At 47.5% G+C, this 17,067-nt stretch overlaps 1 long non-coding RNA gene across 1 annotated transcript; it reads right to left on the bottom strand.

Annotated features, from left to right (window-relative positions):
• Positions 1-3,615: 3,615 nt before the first annotated feature.
• On the bottom strand, positions 3,616-6,321 carry LOC308582084. The gene is made up of 3 exons (XR_014005481.1): positions 5,083-6,321; positions 4,564-4,759; positions 3,616-3,805 (listed from the first exon to the last, which is right to left on the bottom strand). It is a non-coding gene; the product is annotated as an uncharacterized lncRNA (long non-coding RNA).
• Between the last annotated feature and the right edge of the window lie 10,746 nt (positions 6,322-17,067).

Raw genomic sequence — 17,067 nt, 5'->3', positions numbered from 1 at the left:
TAGGAAACCACTTGCCCTTGGCAGTGATGGGGCTGGGTGTGGCCACAGATAACAAAGGATCGCAAGGGAAGTTATGATTACAGAGTCTTACCCCGGCAGCCCTTTGGGAGATGGGGGAAATAATTGCTCAGAGGGAGATGATTTATTCATTACCCAACTTGTTTATGAGAAATACAGATCAAACTAATGCAGGAAACCAAAACCTAAATTCAAAGCCTAGGGCAGCTATGTTCAATAGAAAATTGCCAAAGGCCAGCTCACATGTAAGATATGTTTAATTGGGCCATAGAAGTAATTGACTGCGTTACTGCCAAAGATAAATACTTCCGTTCCTTGGAGACTTGCCAAATCTTCCAAGTATCATTTAGAATTGACTGCTGTTGTGCCTCTCGCTCTCTCAAGCTGAGCTGTCTTTCAATGGCTTGAGTAAAAGCAGGGGATAGTCCAACCTCTTCTTACATCCGCCTCCGCTCGCGTCCATTTCACCCAACGTCCACGGCAAACCCGGAAGTAACTGGCAGGTTTGCTACCATTCGCGCATGTGCAGGAGCGGCCATCGCTGTTCGTGCATGCACAGAAGCAGCGATCGCCCTACCTATTTATCTACTTGCGGTACCTATTTATCTACTTGCACTTTGACGTGCTTTCAGACTGCTAAGTTGGCAGGAGCTGGGACCGAGCAACGGGAGCTCACCCCATCGCAGGGATTCGAACCGCTGACCTTCCAATCGGCAAGCCCTAGTCTCTGTGGTTTAGACCACAGGGCCATCCACATCCCTGCTGTCCTATAGACAACGTTAAAAAAGAAGGGAAAGAGGCATATTATCTGAAGGGAGCCCTGTTTAGCAAAGTTTTTAATGTTTGATGTTTTATCATGTTTTTAATATTCTGTTGGGAGCTGCCCAGAGTGCTAATAATAATAATAATAATAATAATAATAATAATAATAATAATAATATATGCTCAGATCCCTTGGACCACCCACAACAATACCTGAGATTGCCACCAAAGTTCACCAAAGCAAAAAGTGTGTGTGTGTGTGTGTGTGTAAAAGAAAGAGGGATGGAGGGTGAAATATTTTCACATAATCATCAAATCTTAGAGTTGGAAGGGACCCAGAGGGTCATCTAGTCCCAACCCCTTGAGATTGAGGAATCTCAGCTAAAGCATCCATGACAGATGGCCGTCCAACCTCTGCTTAAAAACCTCAAAGGAAGGGGATTTTTCTGGACTAGTGATATTTCCCAGCGGAAGGGATTCCACACAATTCTAGTCCTTAATATGAATGCATTAGCTGCATACTATTACCCAGTCGCGAGTTCCCGACAGTCAGCCTGTAAACCATATTCTGAATCAATTGCAGTTTCTGAGTAGATTCAAAGGCAGCCCCGTCTATTTTTATTATTTATTAAATTTCTATGCCACCCTCCATCTGAGGATCATGGGGTGGTTTACAATAGAATATACCACATTTCACCTACAGGGTATTCAGACGCAGATAACAGAGTCCTGGCTATTGGACTGACCCTTTGAAGGGCGCTTGCAAATGGACTGGCACTCACCTTTCCCCTGGTAGAAAGTGCTCTGCATGGGGACTCAGGATGGGCACCAAAAAGGGCGGGGGGTCAATGAGGGTCAGTTGGGGGTGTGATAACTCTTTGGGGTGCAGCAGAAATGTAGGTGTCAAAGGGGCAGCACACGCTCCAACATTCCTCAGATGAAAACATCCCTATTTTCATCTGAGGATTGTTGGAGTGTATGCTAACATGGTCTGAAATATTTGAGGGAGGGCAGGTGAGGGGAACAGGCCTCCCTAAATGGCATCCCTGGTTTAAAGCTTATAAGGGCAGTACCTACAGTAAGTCGTCTTCTTCTTCTTCTTCTTCTTCTTCTTCTTCTTCTTCTTCTTCTTCTTCTTCTTCTTCTTCTTCTTCTTCTTCCTTGGCAATCACTCGTAGCCGAGAAAGATTGTCTTCCATAAACACAGTTTTAACAGTGAGTCCGTAAGTGACTGTGGAGGCCAATTCTGGATCCACACATCCTTCCACAGTGGGGACATTGGTTTCTGGGTGGGAGTTGATCGTGGTGAGGGTTTGCCAAATGTTCCTTCCTCTTAGCATGTTTCTCCTTTTCGTCCTGAGTTTGAGCGTCTTCAAAGCCCATGGCACCTTTGGTAAAGGCTGTTCTCCAACTGGAGTGCTCGCAGGCCAGTGTTTCCCAGTTGTCAATGTTTATATTACTTTTTTTTAGATTTGCCTTGACAGAGTCTTTAAACCTCTTTTGTTGACCACCAGCATTATGCTTTCCATTTTTAAGTTCAGAATAGAGTACAGTGGCACCTCAGGTTAAGAACTTAATTCGTTCTGGAGGTCCATTCTTAACCTGAAACTGATCTTAACCTGAGGTACCACTTTAGCTAATGGGGCCTCCCGTTGCCACCGCACCACCACCACACGATTTCTGTTCTCATCCTGAAGCAAATTTCTCAACCCGAGGTACTATTTCTGGGTTAGCTGAGTCTGTAACCTGAAGCGTCTGTAACCCGAGGTACCACTGTAGTTGCTTTGGAATACGATAGCCAGGCATCCGCACAACATGACCAGTCCAACGAAGTTGATGTTGAATAATCATTGCTTCAACACTGGTAATCTTTGCTTCTTTCAGTACACTGGCATTAGTTCGCCTGTCTTCCCAAGTGATGTGTAAATTTTTTCGGAGACACAGTTGATGGAGTTGGAGATGGCGCTTATAAGTGGTCCACATTTCACAAGCAGACAGTAAGGTTGGTAGTACAATAGCTTTGTAAACAAGCATTTTGGTTTCCCTGCAAATGTCCCAGGCCTCAAACACTACAGTAAATGCTCCCACATGGCTGCCCCACTGTAATCGAAGGCAGCTCCAAACACATTTCACAGGGCTGAGGCCTGCTTCTCCATCTGCTTTGGGAAAATACATTGCCAGCTAAATTCATTTATGCAGCGCTTGCTAGCACCGTATGTGGTGCTAAAATTCAATGCTTTACCGTAAGGTTTCTTGTTGACTGTGTAAGAAGAAAACACAAATCTCTTTACAAAAACAAAGTGTGCCCTGATGGTAGGGGAACAGGAAGACTCGGCCACCTGTTGCAATCTTTTGTTGATTTAATCTTTGGTGCTAATTTAAAAGGTTTTGGGCTTGAATTCATGGCTTTTCTCTAGCCTTGACACTTCACACAGGTCCTCACCATCTGTTGAGCTGGAGCCATCCGTTTTATGGAATTAGTAGGTTTAAACATGAGATAGCACGTATGCTGAGAAGGAGAATGGCTAAGCAGCAGAATGGCGCACAGTACCAAATTGCTCAGAACTTGGGTGCATCATTAAAATGCCATTCCTAGAGCACACAATGGGTAAACTAAGAGTACCCATTTTGACGAGTTCGTCAAAGCATCTCTGACACATTGGGCAATAGCTATAGGACATAATATAGATTTTAATCCCTGGGGAAAATGTTGGAAGAGCGATCTCTTCTTGGCAGGGGGTTGGACTCGGTGGCCCTTGTGGTCTCTTCCAACTCTATGATTCTATGATTCTATGATCTGAAGTTTACAGCATGTTATTTCTTGAAGGACAACTACTTTAAAATGATTTACAGATGGTATTTAACTCCGAGTTAAAGGCTTGCTAAAAAGTATAAGTCCAAATCAGATGTGCTGGAAATGTAATCAGGTTGAGGGTACATTTTATCATATGTGATGGACTTGTAAAAGGGTAAAAGAGTATTGGGAAATGATATATAATGAATTGAAAAAAATGTTTAAAAGTACCTGTCAGAGCTGCTTGAAGATCCTAGCTCACAGAGGATCACGCTAGCCAGCGATCATTAAGTAAAAGTCTTTATTGAATTGCAGTTTCCATTCTCACGCTGCTGCGCGCAACTCTACGTCTAGTAGCTAGATCGGCGAAGCTCCGTCTGAGTCTCCGCCCCTTGTGCACCAACTTAATATCCTAGCCCTGCTCCACCTTTTCCGCCTGACTGTCCTCCTCTGGGTCCCTCTACCCCCCGGGGTTTCTTCCTTCCTGGATTCTTCTGACGCTGACCCGGACCCTCCTGCCTCCTTGCGCCGGGCTTTAGGACCTGGTTCCCTTTCCGGGCTGCTTACTGCGCCGCCTTCCTCTGCATTTGAACTTGGCGCGCGCGCCCAACCTTCCACTTTCCTCTTAACCGTTTCTTCGCTCCCCGATGGAGGTGTGGCCACTCCTGACTCATGCCCTCCCTCCTGTGGTGAGCTGCCAGCGCTTGCTCCCTGGCTCCCTTCTTCTTCCCTGCTCCCTGGCGGTGACGCTGGTCCCGATTTCCAACTGCTCTCCCCTGAGTCCCCTCTGGCTCTATCTTCCTGGGGTGCCCCCCTAGACTCCCCCCTTGCCCTGGCCACTGGTGCTCCTTTCTGTGAATCCTCTGATTCACTGGAAAGACTAGGAGATCTCGGGTCGTCGTCATCACTCATCTTTTCTTCTGCCTCCTCCCCTTCGCTCTCTGTTTCCTCCCTTGGCCTTGCCTCTGCTCCTAAATCCCTGACAGTACCTTTCCAAAAATCCCCACACCAGAGTCCTTTTTGTTGGGGATAATTCAGACAGAAATTCCCAGGTGTCAAAAAAGGCTATTTATGTATGCCACTTCTGCAGCCCATATTTTGTTAGCCCAAAAATGGAAAGCAAGCTAAGTCCCAACGAAAGAAGAATGGCAACTTAAACTGATGGAATATGCGCAGCTTGCAGACCTATCATATAGAACAAGAGAACAAGAAGAACATACGTTTAAAGATGATTGGAAAATGTTTACTGAATATATACGTGAAAATTCTGCACATTTAAAAACGCTGGTAGCATTAAGATAAATTCAACAGTGTACGGTAAATAAGTTTTGATGGATGTAACAATGGAATACTGAATGGTTTCGTTCATGTAAAATATGCAGGGATGTGCGCAAAATGAACCATGGAAAGAGAAGAAGGGAAGTCATGAGTACTTTAAGGTTGTTTAAATGAATGCTCTAACTTATAAAACAGAAAATTTAATTTAAAAGTATATATACTAAGAGTACCCGTTTTGGATTTTCAATGAGCAAGAGGAGAGTGAAGAGTTGTCATAGGCCAGGAGTCAGCTTCACCTGCTGAACAGCAGCCTGAAGGGGGAGAAGGGGAAGTGACTCCAACTGCAGCTGATCAGCCTTCAAGGCCAGGAGGAGGAGACACTGATGAGAACCTTCTGGCTTCAGCCTTCTTAAGCAGAGCTCTCAGCAGCCGTCAGATACTGGAAACAATGCCTGTGGTTCCGGACTCTACCTTTCTGCTCTCTGCTCATCACCTGGACCCTTGGCTCTGTGATCATCTGGATTCCCTGATTTCTGGACTGTATGTGGATTCTGCTCCTAGTCCCTCATACTCAGCAACGGGACTGGGGATGGAGCTAGGACAAGAGTGGGAAGGTTCATAGCAAGAAGCGGACCCTTTGAAAAGGACAGACTAGGACTGAGGCGTTTAACATTTTATTTTATTTATAAAAATGTATGCCCCACCTTTCACTGCAAGCAATGTCAGGGTCCAATAAAACAACACAAGCACACACATTAAATTAAAATCAAACAAACAAGATGAAACAATGCATTTTCAAACTCACTAGGCTGCGTATACACCATTTCAACCATCCCGTGCCCAGAGAACCCTGGGAATTGTAGTTTAGCCTTATAGAGCAACCATTCCCAGCACTCTTAACAAACCAGAGTTCCCAGGATTCCTTGAGGAGAGGTTTAACCACACCGTGAAAATGTCGCAGAAGGCCTGTAAATGCCGTTTTGGTAGTCAATATAACCCCAGGACTAATTTTTATTTGCTGCAAGTACGGTTGCCATGTACCCTCTTTTTCTAGGACATGTCCTCTTTTTCAGGGGTAAGATTTCCATCCGGATGGATTTTTTAAATTTGCTGAAATGTCTCTGGCTATACTTTCTGGATGACACATAGACATAACTGGTGGTTGAAGACTTGCTTTCCTCTTCTCTTCTCTTCCCCTGCCCCCCCCCCCAGCAATATATCACAACTTCTACAGCCTACATATAGTAGGGGTATTTAAAACGAGAGTCATCACTGTTATGTACTGAACTTCCCACCCTGGCCCAGCAGGGGGATACTGTAGATAGTTTTCACTCAGGTCCACATATGCAAATAGGGGATTGAAAGTGATGTTCAGTGATTAGATAGTTACAGAAAATGGTTACTGTTGCATTCTAGTGGAGCTCTGTATAAGCAGGCTGACTGAGCTCTTCAGTTCAGTTCAGTTCTGTTCTGGCCTGTGAATAAACAAGTGCTGTTTGAAGAATCGCTGTGTCGTCTGATATGTTCAACTTAACTATCATAGTGCCCTCCTTTTTCTCTTCAAAATATGGTAACCCTAGAATGATCTCACATATGCTTATCTGCTTTGAAGCTTTAAGCTTTGGTTCAGTTCCGTGGAAGAAGAGAGGCTTCTCATACTGTCTGCCTGTCAGTTACTCCCTTATCTAAGAGATGGATAAGAGTTATGAAGGGCCTCTAAGCCGGTTGAGTTAATGTGGCTATTGATGCTGACTTAGTAGCTTGTGTTTTGTATAAGTAACGCTTAACGTATTAGCACCTCACAGGCAAGTATGTGCAGAGCCCATAAAGGCAACAGGGCTCTGCAGGCTGGGTTGCAAGTTTACACTTTTCTTTAATAAACTGGACGTTCTGGTGTTTTTGACATCCTTGTTTGATATTCCTGCACCAAACCACTTGCAAATGCCTTCCTTTGGGCCTGTGGATCAGGGCGGCGGGTACTTTAAATGCATGGTGTATACAAAGGTGATATTATTTGGAAATATTTGCAATATTTATATTGGAAATATTTGCAAAAATCGAGCAGGCAAACATTTTCCATCTGTGGGCAGGAAAAGGCTCCCTGTCTGGATTTCTATTTGTCGCACAACTATTAAAGTCTAAGGAACCCTATTGGAGGAGGGCTACAGTGGGAGGGACCAAGGAACTCCCAAAGTATCAGTAGAATTGCATTTGCTCTTCTCAGCTTACGAAAAATGTTGAGATACCTGATTCCATGTCAGTGGAAGACTTGCATATTTTATGATTCTAGCAAGGCGTATTATCACCCTCACCAACAGGGTAGAAAAAGATGTTCTACGGTACTTGACACATTTGTTGTTGGGTTTTTTTAGGAGGAAAAAAACATTACAACTGTTTTATGATCATACTAGAACACTGTGGGGAGATTCTGCAGTTCTGGGCTCTCAGGCAATTCCTGACAGCATCAGAGACCTGTCAGTATCTGTCAAAACATGCAGCATGTCAGGGCTCACAGCCGCTGCCTAATAAAGCAAGAAGCAAAAAAAGGAGAAAGATTTGATTCTAATATGTGCGTGGGCGGATGTATATGGCAAAGAAATGAATATGAAGTAAAACATACTGCATCTTCAGGTGATAAATTCAGGTGTGTACACACAGAGAGAGACATAATATAGGCAGTTGTGACATAGACAGACGTATAATTTCTCATAATATGGTGCCCTGTGTGAGGCCAAAATTTGGTGCCCCAAAATGGATCTTCTCAATTACGGATTGTCTCAATTTTGCACCCCCTCAGCTTGGCGCTCTGTGTGTGGAGAATCTGTTGTTCGTTATGGATGCTGAGATTTGTTAGGAGACCTCTATTTCTCTCAAAGAGCTACAATTTCTAGAGCTGATAGGCAAAAAGGTTTCCCTGGTAAACCACGCTGGAAATTGTAGTTCTGCGAGCAGGATAGCAGAAGGGTAGGGGGTCCTTATAATAATAATAATAATAATAATTTATTATTTATACCCCGCCCATCTGGCTGGGTTTCCCCAGCCACTCTGGGCGGCTTCCAAAAGAATATTAAAATACAATGATACATCAAACATTAAAAGCTTCCCTAAACAGGGCTGCCTTCAGATGTCTTCTAAAAGTCTGGTAGTTGTTGTTCTCTTTGACATCTGGTGGGAGGGCGTTCCACAGGGAGGGCGCCACTACTGAGAAGGCCCTCTGCCTGGTTCCCTGTAACTTGGCTTCTCGTAGTGAGGGAACCGCCAGAAGGCCCTCGGTGCTGGACCTCAGTGTCCGGGTAGAACGATGGAGGTGGAGACGCTCCTTCAGGTATACTGGACCGAAGCCGTTTAGGGCTTTAAAGGTCAGCACCAACACTTTGAATTGTGCTCGGAAACGTACTGGGAGCCAATGTAGGTCTTTCAAGACCGGTGTTATATGGTCTCGGCGGCCGTTCCCAGTCACCAGTCTGGCTGCTGCATTCTGGATTAGTTGTAGTTTCCGGGTCACCTTCAAAGGTAGCCCCACGTAGAGCGCATTGCAGTAGTCCAAGCGGGAGATAACCAGAGCATGCACCACTCTGGCAAGGCAGTCCGCGGGCAGATAGGGTCTCAGCCTACGTACCAGATGGAGCTGGTACACAGCTGCCCTGGACACGGATTTAACCTGTGCCTCCATGGACAGCTGTGAGTCCAAAATGACTCCCAGGCTGCGCACCTGGTCCTTCAGGGGCACGGTTACCCCATTCAGGACCAGGGAATCCCCCACACCTGCCCGCCTCCTGTCCCCCAGAAACAGTACTTCTGTCTTGTCAGGATTCAATCTCAATCTGTTTGCCGCCATCCATCCTCCAACCGCCTCCAGACACTCACACAGGACCGTCACCGCCTTCACTGGTTCTGATTTGAAAGAGAGGTAGAGCTGGGTATCATCCGCATACTGATGAACACCCAGCCCAAACCCCCTGATGATCTCTCCCAGCGGCTGCATGTAGATGTTGAAAAGCATGGGGGAGAGGACAGAACCCTGAGGCACCCCACAAGTGAGAGCCCAGGGGTCTGAACACTCATCCCCCACCACCACTTTCTGAACACGGCCCAGGAGGAAGGAGCGGAACCACTGTATGACAGTGCCCCCAGCTCCCAGCCCCTCAAGACGGTCCAGAAGGATGTTATGGTCGATGGTATCAAACGCCGCTGAGAGATCCAGCAGAACTAGGAAACAGCTCTCACCTTTGTCCCTAGCCCGCCGGAGATCATCAACCAGTGCGACCAAGGCAGTTTCAGTCCCGTGATGAGGCCTGAATCCCGATTGGAAGGGATCCAAATGGTCCGCTTCTTCCAGGCGTGCCTGGAGTTGTTCAGCAACCACTCGCTCAATCACCTTGCCCAAGAATGGAAGATTTGAGACTGGGCGATAGTTGGCCATCGTGGCCGCATCTAAAGATGGTTTTTTAAGAAGCGGTTTAATAACCGCCTCTTTCAGCGGGTCTGGGAAGGCTCCCTCACGGAGGGAAGCATTCACCACCCCACGAAGCCCATCGCCCAGCCCTTCCCGGCTAGCTTTTATAAGCCAGGATGGGCAAGGATCAAGGAGACAGGTGGTTGGTTTCACTCGTCCAAGCAGCCTGTCCACATCCTCGGAGGTAACAGATTGGAATTGATCCCACACAATTTGACTAGACAGGACTCTAGCACTCTCCCGCCCCGGCCCTGCTCCCACGGTGGCGTCTACCTCTTCCCGAATCTGAGCGACTTTATCTGCAAAAAACTTTGCAAAATCATTGCAGGAGATCATGTGGCCCGTACTGGGCCCCGATGTGGCAGGTGGTTCCGCTAAATTGCGGACCACCTGAAAAAGTCTCCTGCTGCTGTTTTCTGCAGATGCAATAGAGGCGGCGAAGAAAGCCTTCTTCGCCGTCGCTACCGCCACTTGGTAGGCTCGACACTGAGCTCTAACCTGTGTCCGGTCAGCTTCAGAATGGGTCATCCGCCACCGGCGCTCTAGCCGTCTCAACGATTGTTTCATTGCCCTCAGATCCATGGAAAACCACGGGGCTGTCCGGGCTCCATGCAATCGGAGAGGGCGCTTCGGAGCCAAACAGTCAATAGCCCTGGTTAACTCCGCATTCCAGCGGGCCACCAGGGAATCAGCTGAAAGGCCATCAACATGGGATAAAGCATCCCCTACCACTCTCTGGAAACCATTTGGATCCATTAAGTGGCGGGGGCGGACCATCCGAATTGGTCCCACCTCCCTGCAGAGGGGAAGGGTCGCGGAGAAGTCAAGTTGCACCAGGAAGTGGTCTGACCATGGCACTTCTTTTGTTTCGCTTTTACTTAGTGTCAGAACACCAACATCCATGGAGGTAAACACCAGGTCCAAGGCATGTCCGCGGCTATGGGTTGGGCCAAACTTATTCAGGGACAGCCCCATGGAGGCCATGCTTTCCACGAAGTCCCGAGCGGCCCCTTGTAAGGTTGTGTCGGCATGGATATTAAAATCCCCTAGGACAACCAAACTAGGTGTCTCCAGGAGAACATCCGCCACGACCTGAAGCAGCTCGGGCAGGGAATCCTTGGTGCAGCGGGGAGGTCGGTACACCAAAAGGAATCCTGTACTGCCCCTATTGCCCAATTTCCAGAACATGCACTCAGAGAACTGGGTCTTCCCAATAGGACGCCTGGTGCAAACTAATGACTTCCTAAAAATCACTGCAACCCCCCCTCCCCGCCCACAAGGCCTGGGTTGCTGTGCGTAAGAGAAACCTGGTGGACAAGCAGCGGCAAGAACAGGCCCATCTGCTTCACCCAACCAAGTCTCTGTTACACAAGCCAGGTCAAATCCTCCATCCATGATCAAGTCATGGATGGCAGTGGTCTTATGAATCATTGACCTGGCATTGCACAGCAGCACCTTCAGGCTATGTGGGTATCCCTTGCTGATTCTAGTATCCGTCAGGACAGGACCAGACCCGGAGGCAGGGATAGTCCTCAGACAACGACTAAACCTGCCTCCTCTGTAATGACATGGTCTGGTCTTAGCGTAACTCCTCCTCCTACCCGTGATCACTGAGATCAGTTGTCCCAGCGCATCCCCCTCTGTGGAACATACCCCAGCCATTTTGTTGGCTGGGACCCACTCCCTGGCAGCCCTGACCCTTCCCCTTAAGAACAAAATAAGACCTTAAAACAATCAAAAACCCCAGAAAACAAAAAACAATACAAATGAAAAACTATAAAAATTACAAATCCATTAAAATCAAACAAATTCCCAACCAAACATCCATCCCACCCCCATCCCCGTCCCCGCATATACAAAAAAGAAAAGGAAAAGGAAAAGGAACATTTTAAAACATCTTAAAAAGAACTCTGCGCCCCTCTGGATCCCCCTGGGCCGCAGCAGCAGTGACAGCAACCGTCCCTGTGAGTCCTTCAGGCCCCGCCCTGGGCCAGATGGTGAGTGGCAGGGAGGAGCAGGGCCCTCAGACACCCACACAGGAGAGTCCTCCTGGGCAGTGAACGCAGCAGTCCTTATGAGGCCTCAGGCCCTGCCTGGGCCAGATGGTGAGTGGCAGGAAGGAGCAGGGCCCTCAAACACTCACACAGGAGAGTCCTCCTGGGCAGCAGAACGCAGCAGTCCCTGTGAGTCCTTCAGGCCCTGCCCTGGGCCAGGTGGTGAGTGGCAGGAAGGAGCAGGGCCCTCAGACACCCACACAGGAGAGTCCTCCTGGGCAGCAGAACGCAGCAGTCCCTGTGAGTCCTTCAGGCCCCGCCCCAGGCCAGATGGTGAGTGGCAGGAAGGAGCAGGGCCCTCAGACACCCACACAGGAGAGTCCTCCTGGGCAGTGAACGCAGCAGTCCCTGTGAGTCCTTCAGGCCCTGCCCTGGGCCAGGTGGTGAGTGGCAGGAAGGAGCAGGGCCCTCAGACACCCACACAGGAGAGTCCTCCTGGGCAGCAGAACGCAGCAGTCCCTGTGAGTCCTTCAGGCCCCGCCCTGGGCCAGATGGTGAGTGGCAGGAAGGAGCAGGGCCCTCAGACACCCACACAGGAGAGTCCTCCTGGGCAGTGAACGCAGCAGTCCTTATGAGGCCTCAGGCCCTGCCTGGGCCAGATGGTGAGTGGCAGGAAGGAGCAGGGCCCTCAAACACTCACACAGGAGAGTCCTCCTGGGCAGCAGAACGCAGCAGTCCCTGTGAGTCCTTCAGGCCCCGCCCCGGGCCAGATGGTGAGTGGCAGGAAGGAGCAGGGCCCTCAGACACCCACACAGGAGAGTCCTCCTGGGCAGTGAACGCAGCAGTCCTTATGAGGCCTCAGGCCCTGCCTGGGCCAGATGGTGAGTGGCAGGAAGGAGCAGGGCCCTCAAACACTCACACAGGAGAGTCCTCCTGGGCAGCAGAACGCAGCAGTCCCTGTGAGTCCTTCAGGCCCCGCCCCAGGCCAGATGGTGAGTGGCAGGAAGGAGCAGGGCCCTCAAACACTCACACAGGAGAGTCCCCTGGGCAGCAGAACGCAGCAGTCCTTAGCCTATTCCCTGCCCACAGCCTTTCCAGTGCAAATCCTTCCTCACAAGCTGCCCTACTCTGCCATCCGAGACCACATAACACCGGTCTTGAAAGACCTACATTGGCTCCCAGTATGTTTCTGAGCACAATTCAAAATATTGGTGCTGACCTTTAAAGCTGTGATGGCCTGGGAATCCGATTCAGAGACTGAACCGGAGGAATCCCAGCCTGCACAGGAGTCCCCGCCTCCAGGGCCGGCTGAACTGGGGCAGGGCCTTGATTCTGAAGCGCCTGCACCTGTGCCGGATCCTCAGGAGCAGGCACCAGGTGAATCCACTCTGGCTCCGGAGGTGGTTGAGGACTCAGTGCCTACAGGTGAGTCTCCCCCTGGGTCCAGTAACCCTTCAGCCTCTCCTGAACTGCAGAGGCTCAGGGCAGAGAGGTGAAGGGAACTGGTTTCTCCCAGGAGGAGTGCTCGCCTTAAGGCCAGGAGAGGCGGGTCTCCTGGGGGCCGGGACCGCCCCTGGCCTCAGAGAAGATAAAGGCCAGTCAGCCCGGTCCCAGGTTGCGGGAGCAACGTCGTTGATGAGCTGTTTCGGCCAGCACCCAGTCCTGTTCCTCCAGAGTTCCTGTCCTTGCCCGGCTTCTCGCTGTGGACCCTGTTTTGCCCGAGGAGGACTGTCTGGCGACCCTCAACTCAGGTCCTGGACCTCGCCCCACGGTAACCTCCCCCCTGGACCAGCACAAAAGCCCTCAATGGCCTCGGCCCAGTATACCTGAAGGAGCGTCTCCACCCCCATCGTTCAGCCTGGACGTTCAGTCTGATGCTGTATTGTTTTTAATATTCGGTTGGAAGCCACCCAGAGTGGCTGGGGAAACCCAGCCAGATGGGCGGGGTATAAATAAGAAATTATTATTATGATTACCCAAGTTAAGCAGGATATCACAGATTGACAGAAGTCACCCTGGCTTCCATCCCAATCCTGGATGTCCCATTTTGGCTCCTGTGGCGTGTTAGGCCATGCTGGGCCCCATGGCATCTCCTGACGCTGCGCAGGCTGGTGTGACCTCATGCCGGGCTGCAGTGGTCTGCACATTGTCCCCCAACGCTCCCCCGTGGCTGTGGAGGGTGACAGCTGACCAGGAGGGAGGAAGAGTAGGGAGGGGGTGAGCGGGCAGGTGAGGAAGGGGTCAGCAGGGTGAAGGCCCCAAATTGCCCTCCCCAAATGCTTGCAGGAGGCATATGCAAGTGACGCAAATGGGACTAGAGCTGCTCGATTTCCAAAGCAGCTTGAATCATATTTTGACTGGGACGTGCAGTAAAGTTAATGAATACTGGGATATGATATACAATGTGTTAAGTTATGGGTGAACATTTCAGACAACACAGCCAGCTCTTGTTTATTCACAGGCCAGAACAGAACTGAACTGAAGACCTCAGCCAGCCTGCTTATATAGAGCTCCACTACAACGCAACAGTAACAACTTTCTGTAACTATCCAATCATTGAATGTCACTTTCAATTCCTTATTTGCATATGTGGACCTGAGTGAAAACTATCTACAGTATCCCCCTGCTGGCTCAGGGTGAGAATTTCAGTACATAACACAATGAATTGAAAAAGATCTTTAAATATACTTTTATTTTAAAAAAAACTGGAGGCTTTTCTTTTGGTTGTTGTGGGTGAAGAAATTCCCAAAGTAGACTTAAATATGTTTATATATGCTACCATGGTTGCAAGGACACTTTTAGCCCAGAAATGGAAGCAGCAGGAACTTCCAACTTTGGAAGACAAAAATGACTGAATATGCAGAAAAGGCAAAGCCGACAGGGAAAATCCGAAACCAGTGTGACGAACTGTTTGAAAAGGACTGGAGTAAATTTATACAATACATGAAAGAACATTGTAAACATTTGAGTACGTTTGCAGGTTTGATTTAAAATATTTAGTAATGATAATTTTTTAAACTGATTTACAAATACTAAAGTAATTTTTTAAAAGTATAGTAAGAAGGTAAGTAGGGTGATATAGAAATGCCAAGATGATTGTGATTGCTTAAGAAAGCCAGGGAGTGGGAGGGGGGGAGTCGATGCTCGGTATGAGCAAAGTTGTATGTGATTATATAATTTGATATGAATGTGACAAAGGAAAAATATGAAAATTTAATAAAAATTATATATATGAATCATATTTTGACTGAGCATGGCTCAATGCTTCTGATAGGATGGTCTCTTTGGATAGGAGTCATCTTACTTTAAAAAAATCCTGTGTGGTAATAATAATAATAATAATAATAATAATAATAATAATAATAATAATAATAATAATAATAATTTATTTATACCCCGCCCATGTGGCTGGGTTTCCCCAGCCACTCTGGGCAGCTTCCAGCAAAATATTAAAATACAATAGTCTATTAAACATTAAAAGCTTCCCTAAACAGGGCTGCCTTCAGATGTCTTTTAAAAGTAAGATAATTGCTTATTGCCTTGACATCTGACGGGAGGATGTTCCACAGGGCAGGTGCCACTACCGATAAGGCCCTCTGCCTGGTTCCCTGTAACTTGGCTTCTCGCAGTGAGGGAACCGCCAGAAGGCCCTTGGCGCTGGACCTCAGTGTCCAGGCTGGATGATGGGGGTGGAAATGCTCCTTCAGGTATACTGGACCGAGGCCATTTAGGCACTTTGAAATGTGCTCGGAAACGTACTGGGAGCCAATGCAGATCTCTCAGAACCGGTGTTATGTGGTCCTGGCGGCCACTCCCAGTCACCAGTCTATCTGCCGCATTCTGGATTAATTGCAGTTTCCGAGTCACCTTCAAAGGTAGCCCCACGTAAAGCGCATTGCAGTAGTCCAAGCAGGAGATAACTAGAGTATGCACCACTCTGGCGAGACAGTCTGCAGCCTGCGTACCAGATGGAGCTGGTAAACAGCTGCCCTGGACACAGTATTGACCTACGCCTCCATGGACAGCTGTGAGTCCAAAATGACTCCCAGGTTGCGCACCTGGTCCTTCAGGGGCACAGTTACCCCATTCAGGATCAGGGAGTCCTCCACACCTGCCTGCCCCCTGTCCCTCAAGAACAGTACTTCTGTCTTGTCAGGATTCAGGTAAGCAGTTGTTGTCTTGCTGCATTACATAATTTGAGATCTATATTGAGTAGCTAACCCTTCGCAACATACAAATCCATTCTCTCTGGGAGGGAAGAGTTCTCTTTTTATATAATTGTCATTAAAATTTCCGTTTTACATTTTAGCATATTCATTTAAACAACCTTAAAATATCGATGATTTCCCTTCTTCTCTTTCCATGGTTCATTTTGCGTAACATAAATCCCTGCATATTTTATATAAACTAAACAATTCAGTGTTCCATTATTACAGCCATCAAAACTTATTTACACTGTTGAATTTATCTTAGTGCTGTCAACGTTTCCAAGTATACATAATTTCCAATCTTTCCAATTTCCAAACATCTTCCAATCTTCTCTAAACGTTTGTTCTTCTTGTTTTCTTGTTCTATATGTTAGATCTGCAAGCTGCGCATATTCCATCAGTTTAAGTTGCCATTCTTCTTTAGTTGGGACCTCAGTCATTTTCCATTTTGGGGCTAACAAAACACGGTCCGCAGTAGTGGCATACATAAATAGCCTTTTTTGAGAGCCGGGAATTTCAGTCTGAATTATCTCCAGCAAAAAAGACTCTGGTTTTGGGGGGGAAGTACTTTTGAACATTTTTCTCAATTGATTGTAAATTATTTCCCAATACTCTTTTACCATTTTACAAGTCTACCACATATGAAAAAACGTACCCTCTACCTCATGGCACCTACAGCACTTTTTTCAGTCTTACCATCTTAGCAAGTCTACTTGGAGTTAAATCTGTAAATCATTTTCAGGTAGTTCTCCTTCAAGGAACAACATGCTGTAAACTTCAGATCGCTCTTCCAAAGTTTTCCCCAGAACCTTGGGAGGGAATAGTTCTGTGCCCTCCTTTAAACACCCACCCCCAACTTTATTCACAGACCCTCCCTGTGTTCAGCAGCTATTTGTGTCCCTCGCAAATGCCCATCCGAAACGACTGTGGGGAGCAATGAGATTCCACCTACATGAACACCACTTGGCATCGTCCTACGTACTTGTTCCTGAGTGACCCTATCAGTCAGTGAACACAAAAAGTAATACAAGAACAGCCCTGACTTCCCAGGATCCCGTGGGTGGGTAACACAGCACTTTTTGAAGCAGCTGAACTCGAAATGTATGAAGTGTAAACTTTTAATGGCAGATAAATGAGTCACTGCAGGATTTCAAAATGTGCAAATAGGATGCACCTCCTAATTCAGCTCCTCTCAAATAGCTTAATACTAATTTGTTGAGAAACACTTTTGAATTATGACAAGAATCCTCCTTTTTCTTTCTTGCCTTAAAAAACCCTCACAAGATTTTCCTGCCTTCTGAAAGTGGCATGTGAATAGTTAATAAATTTTCTATATTTTGGGTTCAGAAAGTAATCTGTTTACTTCTAAAATGGTGACTCGTCTTCTTCCGAGGACAAGAAGAAAATGGGGGGGGGGGAATTAATGCGAGGATTTATTTGAATTCAGGTTCTGTCCCCTTCTCCCCCTGCCAAAGCAATTATCTCTAATTTTCTGCATAGCAAGGAGAATTAAGCCATTCTGGAATCCCAGAAGTAAGAAGAAGTTTAAATCACATA

The sequence above is a fragment of the Podarcis bocagei genome, assembly GCF_964188305.1.
Source record: "Podarcis bocagei genome assembly, chromosome: 1".
Taxonomy (NCBI): domain Eukaryota; kingdom Metazoa; phylum Chordata; class Lepidosauria; order Squamata; family Lacertidae; genus Podarcis; species Podarcis bocagei.
The sequence above is the reverse complement of the archived record's forward strand: the minus strand, read 5'-3'. Positions and strand labels throughout refer to the sequence as shown.